General features: G+C 32.9%; 1 pseudogene; it reads left to right on the top strand.

The window, feature by feature from the left end:
* Window positions 1–1409: 1409 nt before the first annotated feature.
* Window positions 1410–4043, top strand: LOC149534264 (glutamate--tRNA ligase, cytoplasmic pseudogene; annotated as a pseudogene).
* Window positions 4044–9592: the final 5549 nt, after the last annotated feature.

Here is a 9592-nt window from a genome sequence, read left to right as displayed (position 1 = left end):
CAACACATCACAATCAACTGTAATCCCTACAATGATTCACTTTCTCAGATCTTAAAGCTCAACTTAAGCTTTCATACCAGATTAAGAAAACAAAAAACAAAAAAATTACCAAGATATTCAATTGATAAACTAAGAAACAAAAACTTTCTTATATAGACTTACACTAAGTTAAAAAGCAAATAGAACATAAAGACTTATTTCAGACTAATCTAAACTCCAAAAGACTTTATTAAACTCTAAGTTGCACATTAATTGATCATTAAAGAATATAATTATATTCTAATAGTGGTAACCTAAGAACTCTAAGTCTACACATTAATTGATCATTATACAATATAGTTATACTTTAATAAAGGTAAGCTAACAAAAGAGAACACTGAAGATAAATTAGCTAAGAAACATAGCCTTCCCTATTAGGAAATATACCATCAATAAGAAGTGAATGTGACACCTGAAAATTAGAGTGTTGGCCAGTTCCAGCAAAGCACCACAATATATCGTTCAAAGTCAATATCAGAGAAGAACTAAAGTTTAAACTAGCAATCCTAAGATAGAAGAAGAGACTTTGCATGAAAATATGAGTTCAATAAGGAAAACATTTATGTGAGCGATGCCATGTTGGAAGTATAATTTTCACTATATCTACAATAGGAATGTAGCTTCCCTAGCTGTATGATGTACATTTTGCAAAGCTCCCTAGAAAATGCTATGATATGTAACAACAATATGTGAAGGCATTGAAATAGGTAGCTACTAATCAAAATGATTGGCTTCCATAAACATTAAATATTTATGAGCTCAAGTATATCATAAAAGTACAAGATGACAGCTTCATTTTTTTAAAAAAAATCCTTAAGAAAGGGGCAATAAGATGAGCATTTTCAATTTCATTAAAAAATTTTAAAGTATATGTACTAAAATTGTAAACTCCAATTCTCAGAACTATACTTAAGGTTTTTTTCTCCAAAAGACTAAAACATGTAGCTTTTAAATAGTTGATGCACGTGAAGCATTGCACATGCACATAATCAAGAAAACAAGTAAAACGAAAAAAATCATTTTCAAAATATTAGATCCAGAAATGCATGGTCTCTTTGCTTCTCAATCAAGAAAATGTAACAAACCTTTCTAGCTAGATTATGATATGTTTCAGCAATATCATTTGTGAGGTATATTATTCTTGATCTACAACCAGAATTTTATTCCAGCTCAAAAACAAAAAATCACAAAACAGATATAAACTAGGAACATCAACTTTGTCCATATTAACTTTTTCCATATGTAATTCACTCTCCATTAAGAGGCAATGCTTACCCAGGACCATTGCTGAAGTGGACCGATTAAGAATGGCCCCTATAGCGGCCTACTCATTTTTCCTAAAGATATTGTAATTAGTTGATCGATTAAGAATGGCCCCTGTAGCGGTCTACTCATTTTTCCTGAAGATACTGTATTTAATTGACAGATCAAGAATGGCCTAGTAGCAGCCTATTCATTTTTCTAAAGATAATAGGAGTATTGCAAAATCTTCAGAACCCAGACTTGGAAAAATTGAAGTTTTTGTGGTGGTTCCATACTATGTAAGAGTGTTGCATGGGGAACCAAAACATTTGGTGATTACAAATAATCTAAGCATGAAATAATTTTCCTACTCATTTCACACGGTTTTTGAAGACTCTACCATACAAGATAGAGTGACAAATTCAATTGAAGCAAAAAGTTTACTATAAATATTGTGTAAGCAATATATATTGAAAGGACATTGCTAGCGTAAATTGCAACTTGCATCCATAAATATTCAAATTTAGCTTTTGTATTTTCCTTGGCACAAAATAGATTTTCAACCTTACGAGTTACAGATGTTTGAAGACATACTATACAATATAGAGTGATAAATTCAAATCACAACAACAAGTGTATTGCACACTTTGTGTAAGCAATATTTATTGTGAGGACATTACATGTAAATTTATCAGCGTAAATTTCAACTTGTACCCGTACATATTTAATTTACTTTTGCATCATCTATAATCAAAATAATTGAATGAAACAAAAGCACTAATCAAAACTCCAAACTTCACTCCATTGTTGAAGGATACATAGCACACAACATATCTAACTTGAGCAATATATACCACACAAAATATCTAACTATTGATGTCATCATTGTACCTTATTGGTGCATGTGTTGATTATTACAAAATACCAATATTAAATATTTATTAAGCTGAATCAATAAATAAAAGATAAGAAAGGCTCAACTTCCTTATCCCTTTGCACACATATACAGAAGAATTCATCAAATAGGAGGGGGCAAATATGGGAAAGTATCTACAAATCAAAGAAATATCAAAGTTTAGCTTGATGGTTTAACTCAATATTGTCAAAGTATCCAGTACTCAGCCAAGTACCTAATAAATATGTTGGTAGAAGAGGAATTGGTAAGACAAAGCCAGTAAGTCTGAAAGAAAGTGAGCCTAATGGTATCAAAAGTGAAAGCAATGAGAAAGCAAAGGAGGAAGGTTCTTTTGACATTGATTTGTTGGATGCAAAAATTGGGAAAGTTTGTACTCGATTTCCTCATGAGCCAAGTGGATATCTTCATATTGGATATGTAAAAGCTAGTTTTTTAAACCAATACTTTGCTTAGAGGTATAAAGGGCACTTGATTATATGCTTTGATGAGACAAACCTTGCTAAAGAAAGCAACAAGTTTGTAGAGAACTTATTGAATGACCTTGATACGCTAGGCATTAAAGGAGAAGGACCTACATACACTTCAGATTATTTTTTGTAGTTAGTAGAAATGGTTGAGAAATTGATATCTAGGGGGAAGGCATATGTGGATGACACACGTCAAGAGTAGATGCAGAAAGAGAGAATGGACAGAATTGAGTCCATTAATAGGAATAACTCTATGAAGCAAAATATGTGTCTGTGGAAAGAAATGATTGTTGCTACTGAGAGGGGGATGCAATGTTGTCTAAGAGGTAAGTTGGATATGAAAGATTTTAACAAAACATTGTGGGATCCTGTTTATTATAGATGCAATCCTATTCCCCATCACCATGTTGGATCTAAATACAAGATATATCCAACATATGATTTTGCATGCCCATATGTGGATAGCATTGAAGGTGTGACACATACTCTCTGGTCAAGTGAGTACCATGATCATAATGAACAATATTATAGGGTCTTAGAAGACATGGGTTTGCAGAAAGTACATGTGTGGGATTTTAGCCATTTGAATTTTTTTTATACTCTCCTGAGCAAGCAAAAACTATAGTGGTTTGTAGATAATAGAAAAGTGGAGGGTTGGGATGATCCTCACTTCCCAATAGTGCAAGGAACATTGCAGAGGGGATTGACAATAGAGGCCTTAAAGAAATTTATTCCATCACAAGTAAGTTTAAATGTTGGACTTTTTCTTTGGAACACATTTTTTTTCACTTAATTTTCTATAGTTTTCCATATAGATTCTTATAAACTATACTGATTAAAATTATAAATCTAAGTTTTCTTTGGCACTTTTTTTTCAAGGAGCATTCAAAAATCTAAATCTAATGGAGTGGGACAAACTTTGGACAATGAATAAAAAAATCATTGACCCTATCTATCCTAGACACATAGCTCTTTTTGAAAATTATGTTCTTCTATGCTTAACAAATGGGCCTAAAGAACCTTTTGTCAAAATTTTGGCTAGGCATAAAAAGTATGAAGGTGCTAGCAAGAAAGAAACTACTTAAACAATACACATTTTCTTGGAGAGTGTTGATGTTGCTCTTGTCTCAGAAGGTGAAGAGGTAACACTGATGGATTGGGGCAATGCCATAAAAAAAAATGTTGAGAAGGACTCAAAGGGTGTTATTGTACAGCTTCATGACATGCTCCATCTAGAAGGATTAGTCAAAACAACAAAGCTAAAGATGAATTGGCTACCAAAGATTTTAGAGCTTGTCAACTTATCACTTGTTGAAGTTGACCATTTGATTACTAAAAAGAAGGTATATTTTTCACTGACTCAAAGCCTTTATGGTTAATAATGGATCAATTTACGTATGTTTCTGTACATTGTGTTGGTATTTTACATTGATGTCCAAATATGACTATCATTGCAAGTTGTTGATATAGTTTTCAGTAGTCTATTCAAACAAAAATGTCCAATTTGGCTTTGTGTCACATACACACTGGCAGGAGGGCTCTCATAACTATCAATGTTCTGAATTATTTTGATTGGAAAGGTATCCACAGAACATATATCAGTGAATACTTGAGAATTTATACTTCAAGAAATTGTACAAGAGTGTATTCTAATAATATATGAAAGTCTTGAAATTCAAAATTAAAATGCCTACTTTGTGTGACTTCAGGACATATTCCCACCTTTTCATTCTCTATGAAATAGTCTGTAGATTTTTGTTCATTGGAGAATGAATAAGTAACCTAGTTCAATTTAACAACATATTTAATGTGGTTGGTTAGAGTTATGTTACCTTGTAAATAGAGCTAAATCCCCCTTCTCCAATCTTGTTATCATCATGAAAATTTCTAGTTGCAACCTTTATATTTTCCAAGTTGAACAAAATTCCATGCTCCTTCCCAATAGTAGAGTACACCTCTGTATCAGGATTCTCTATTGATTAATGCATGGGAAAAATATTACACTTTTTATATAGAGAAGATTTTATTTTACAAGAAAAAATGAAAGGAATTTTTTCCCCTTTATTTCTTTTTTGAGTGAGTAGCTCTTATATAATCTACTAGCTAGAATTTTTGTTGATATTTGAAAGAATGATTTACCAAAAAACAATCACCTCAAAAGTACCTTTCCTTAATGCTGCAAACTTGGATCTTCTTCTAAATGAAAATAGGCATAGCAATAACATCAATAAGAAGCCCCCGAGAATACCCAAAACTATACCCACTTTGTTTGAAGACTTTCCTGCATAGAAGATCAATTCAAGTGCTCAGTCACTAAAAAAAAACCTAAACAAAACCCTGTTTTGGTCAATTAAAAACATCAAGACATAATTAAAACATCCATGGTTGGAATCAATACTTCATGATAAGTCCTCATTCTCATTAAATCTAAAGATGAATCATGAGTATGATTTGAAACTTCTATTTCGATACTAAAAATGCATATACAAAATAATTCAAAAATATGTATATGTTACATTTCATAGATTGTAAGATGGGAAGGTATCTGCAAAACATATTTTTGATCATTGTTCTACCATAGCTCTTTTATTAAGTTGCAACCAAACTTTGAATAAGTCTCTCTATTTGAAGTGGCATCTTGTTGTCCAAATGTGTTCTGCTCAGGTTGCCAAAGATATTCAAACATGGTTATGATCGAAGAAAAAATATTAAAAGAAAAGGCCTAGTTAGATACTCATAGTGGCATTATCAATATTGTTTAGGTCATCCTTAATTTGTGCAATCAATCCTCTGATCTCCGGCATGCCCAACTTTCTAACCATTGCCTTCAGATTAAGCATTTGACAAGCCAAATATGAAGCCCACGTTCGGCATTAAAATGTAGAGTATGCATAACAATGAAATAGGGCATGACCTTTTAAATTTTCAAAACAATATGAAGCCCATGTTGGTCGAAATTTTGACTAACATGGCCATGGATTTTAAAACAACACATTTTTCCTTTCCTATTCTAACCAATTTGACCCCATTTTAATAGATGGCTGAAATTTTTTTTCTAAAAATGGGGTCAAATGTACTAGTGCTTTTGGTCAAAATTAGGAAAAAATCTACTTTCAAGGTTACATCAAAAATTATTTAAAGGAAAGCTACAACAACTTCCTACTCCTACAATCACTCCATCAACAAGGATCAATTACAGATCATAAAGTTTACAATAGAAAGATCATTAATTTTTTTTAACTCCTCAAGGAATATAACATGTTGAGGAAGCTTTGTGTGTTGCCATAATAGAAATTGCACAATAATCTACTTGTGTGATGATTCATCAATCATCTGGTTGGCTTTAACTTAGCATTGAAATGTTAACTTGAATATGCATGGCAAGTACCTACAAACATTAAATTCAATAACTTCCACATACATATATTCATTTCATCATCAATGTTAGAAAAGGTATAATGTTCAAAATATCACTCTTGCAAATCCTACAGCTATAGGAAGGAACCCAAACATAGCATAGATGAGGAAATATTTGTTAGCATGTAATATTCCTTCATTCAACCATAGAAATCCATAGATTCGAGAAAATATAGCATATCTAAACAATCTATACTTCAACCTTCATGTCTTAACATATAGATAGTATATTCATAAAAATATATGTTCTTTTGCTTAAACCATAGAGTCATAAAAATTTTCTTGCAAGATAATTGTCTAAAAACAAGATAAAAGGTTCTCACAATAATAGCCTTTTAGAGATTCATCAACCCCCCCACCTCAATCGATCTTTATGGTAGGTGACCACTGTTACGTGCATTGTAAAAATAATAGTAGAAATTAGACTATAAGGATAAATACTTACTACTATAAGATTTAATAAGAAAACAAATCATTAGAGTTCATAGTTATTTCACAAGAAAATTTAATAGGGAGTCATGTCTATTGACAACTCTTAGAACTAGATTTGATGGTTTTGTAATACTACAGTTAACTATATTTATCTCAAAGTGTGAATCATCATATTGCATAGCTAGATGTGATTTTTCTGAGCTTGTAAACCATGATTTTAAACTGATCATATAAGTATTATAAGTATGAATATCATTAAAATTAAAAACATAAATATTATAAGAGCTTGAGTAAACTTAAACAAAATTTCAATGTCTTTGTTGATTGTGAGGGGTCACATTAGAAAAGATGTAAACACACTCATATATGTAAACACATATTTTAAGTATTAACCCCCTTGCACTTAATAAGTATTAGTTCATATAAAAAAATTTATTTTATATAGTATCATTATCTTTAATGGAATGTGGGCAGATTGAGTGCATTGTTTTTTATTATTACATATAGGTAGATCAAATACACAAATACTTAAGTTAAGTGTAATTTCTGGATGCAATGCCAAAGATGTATAAATATGTAAAATCATAATTATCACATCATATTAATCTCTTAGTTCAAACTTCTTCATTATTATATTTTATTTCCTTGATGTTAGCTCTTATTAAGCTTCATGGTCTACTATTAAAATATGAACAATATTCTTTTATTGTTGCTCTATCTTCAAATTTCCTTACTCACAAATTATTAGAGTCGATAGTTCTTTCATATAAAAAATCCAATAGGGATTAGTACCTATTGAAAATATCTTAACTAGATTTGATGGATTATCTAGGTTTGTAAACTAATTTTTCAGCTTGTCTCTAATCCCTCTCTGGCCGTTTTAATCAACGGAGTTCCCTCAAATTTCTTTTTCCCCTTGAAAGGGCTTATATAGGGTGATCTCTTATCCCATGTTCTATTCAGTATTATGGTTGAGTGCATTGGGAGGTTAATCTTGAGGAAAAGATAGGATTGGAGCCTGCATGGTCTTAAACCATCATCTAGATAGATTACATTCACCCATCAGCAATGTGTGGATGGCACAATTCTAGGTGGGGAAGCCACGGTTCAAGAGGCTAAGGTGTTAAAATGTTTTCTTAATACCTACATGAGTGATTTAGGATAGCAAAAAAGCTTAGTCTTCTTTGTAAACACCCCAATTGAGAAACAAAGAAAGATAGCTCGCATCTTGGGATGTGGTGTGGGGTCTCTTCCAGCTAGTTATCTTGGAATACCACTGGGGTCAAAATAGTCAGAATATTTTTGGAATGGTATTATTGATAGATTTAATAAGAAGTTGGGAGGATGGAAAGGAGCTACCCTCAGTCAAGCAGGTAAATGTACCTTGGTGAAATCAACTCTTCAAAACTTCCCAACTTATGCCCTCAACCTTTGCTAATAGAATGGAGAAAATCTAGAGGGACTTTTTGTGGATAGGGGTTGAAGGAAAAAAGAGATATCATTTAGTGGCTTGGGACAATGTTTTCCTACCTAAAAGCTATGGTGGTCTAGGCATTAGAAAAATCAAACACCTCAACAATGCTCTGTTAACTAAGCAGATATGGCACATTTTTCAAAGTTCTAGAGAATGGTAGGATATCATGGTGGAAAATTATTTGAGAAGGCAGTCTCTCAGCTTCATATTTAGCTAATTTGATCTTCCACATGGATCCTTTATCTAGAATGGGATCCTTAAGGATAAATCTTTGGCTAAATTAAAGGCAAAGTGGAAAGTAGGCAATGAGGAAAATATCTTATTCTGGCAGGATAACTAGTTAAGCCAGGGGCCCCTCATAGATCACCCTAACTATGAGAGATGGGCTGATTTATGTATAAGAAGATTTTTCCTAAAAGTTAGTGACTACAGAGCTGATCAGGGATGGAAAGGCCTATCCCTAGTTTCCCAACATCTAAAACCACTGGTGACTATCCTAAATTCCATGATCCTTAATAATAAGAAGGATGAAATTATATGGGGAGATAATTCCAATGGGTTATATTTAGTTGCTTTAGGCTATTTCTCACTATGGAATAGGATGGAGAAACTCATCTGGGCAAAGGCTTGGATGACTGGCCTCACTTTGAAAATCAACATATTATTCTGCCTACTTCTTCAAGAAATTATATTTACTTTGGGTAACCTGACTAGGAGGGGTTAGATTATCCCAAATAGATGCAGCCTTTGTAAGCATGATTTGGAGACAATTAACCACCTTTTATTGATTGTCCCTACTCCTCAGAGGTATGGGATCTCATATAGGGGCTATGGAGTCAATTGGTATAAACTGGCCAACATCTAGGATTTCTTTGGACAATGGACTTGTATGCATAAAGGAATGAAGACATAGATGATATGTTCCTGGTCTCTTCCACATTTCTACTAAGAAATATGGAAAGAGAGAAATAATTGTATTTTCAAAGATAGGTAAGCCCTTGCTTTTGTTATTGCAAATAAAATTGTTAACACAATGAAGGAGAACTTGGCCATTAGAAAGTGAGGAGACATTGAAGAAGGAGAAAACAACATAGAAAAGAAAAAGGATACGGAGAGGAAAAGATAGGAAGCTAAGTGGTGTTTCCCCCCAAAAGAATGGCATAAAGCCAACTTTGATGGGGCAGCCAAAGGGAATCCTAGCCCCTCTAGCTGTGGAGGAATTATTAGAAATGGTCATGGATTGGGAGTTGCGGCTTTTTCTTATCCCTTAGGGACTTAGACAAATCACTTTGTGGAGGCCAATGTGGCTTGTCATATTGTTAAACTTGCTTTGGCTACCAGAATTGAGAACCCTTGGTTGGAGGGAGACTCTTTAAATAGAATAAATTTTTTAAAAGGTTTCTCTAAGCCATCCTAGACCATTACAAATGTTGTGGATGAGATTCAATTAGACTTGGGAAAATTCAAAAGGGTCCATGTCAACCATGTGTACAGAGAGGCCAACTCAGCTATGGACTAGTTTGTGAATGAGGCAGTAGCCAAAAATAGAGCAACAACATGGCACAATGGTGACATCTTCCCAGTGGCTGTGAAAGATATCATAAC

Source organism: Cupressus sempervirens, chromosome 10 (assembly GCF_028749045.1).
Source record: "Cupressus sempervirens isolate cs-2001-9-10 chromosome 10, ASM2874904v1, whole genome shotgun sequence".
In the NCBI taxonomy this organism is placed as follows: domain Eukaryota; kingdom Viridiplantae; phylum Streptophyta; class Pinopsida; order Cupressales; family Cupressaceae; genus Cupressus; species Cupressus sempervirens.
The sequence above is the reverse complement of the archived record's forward strand: the minus strand, read 5'-3'. Positions and strand labels throughout refer to the sequence as shown.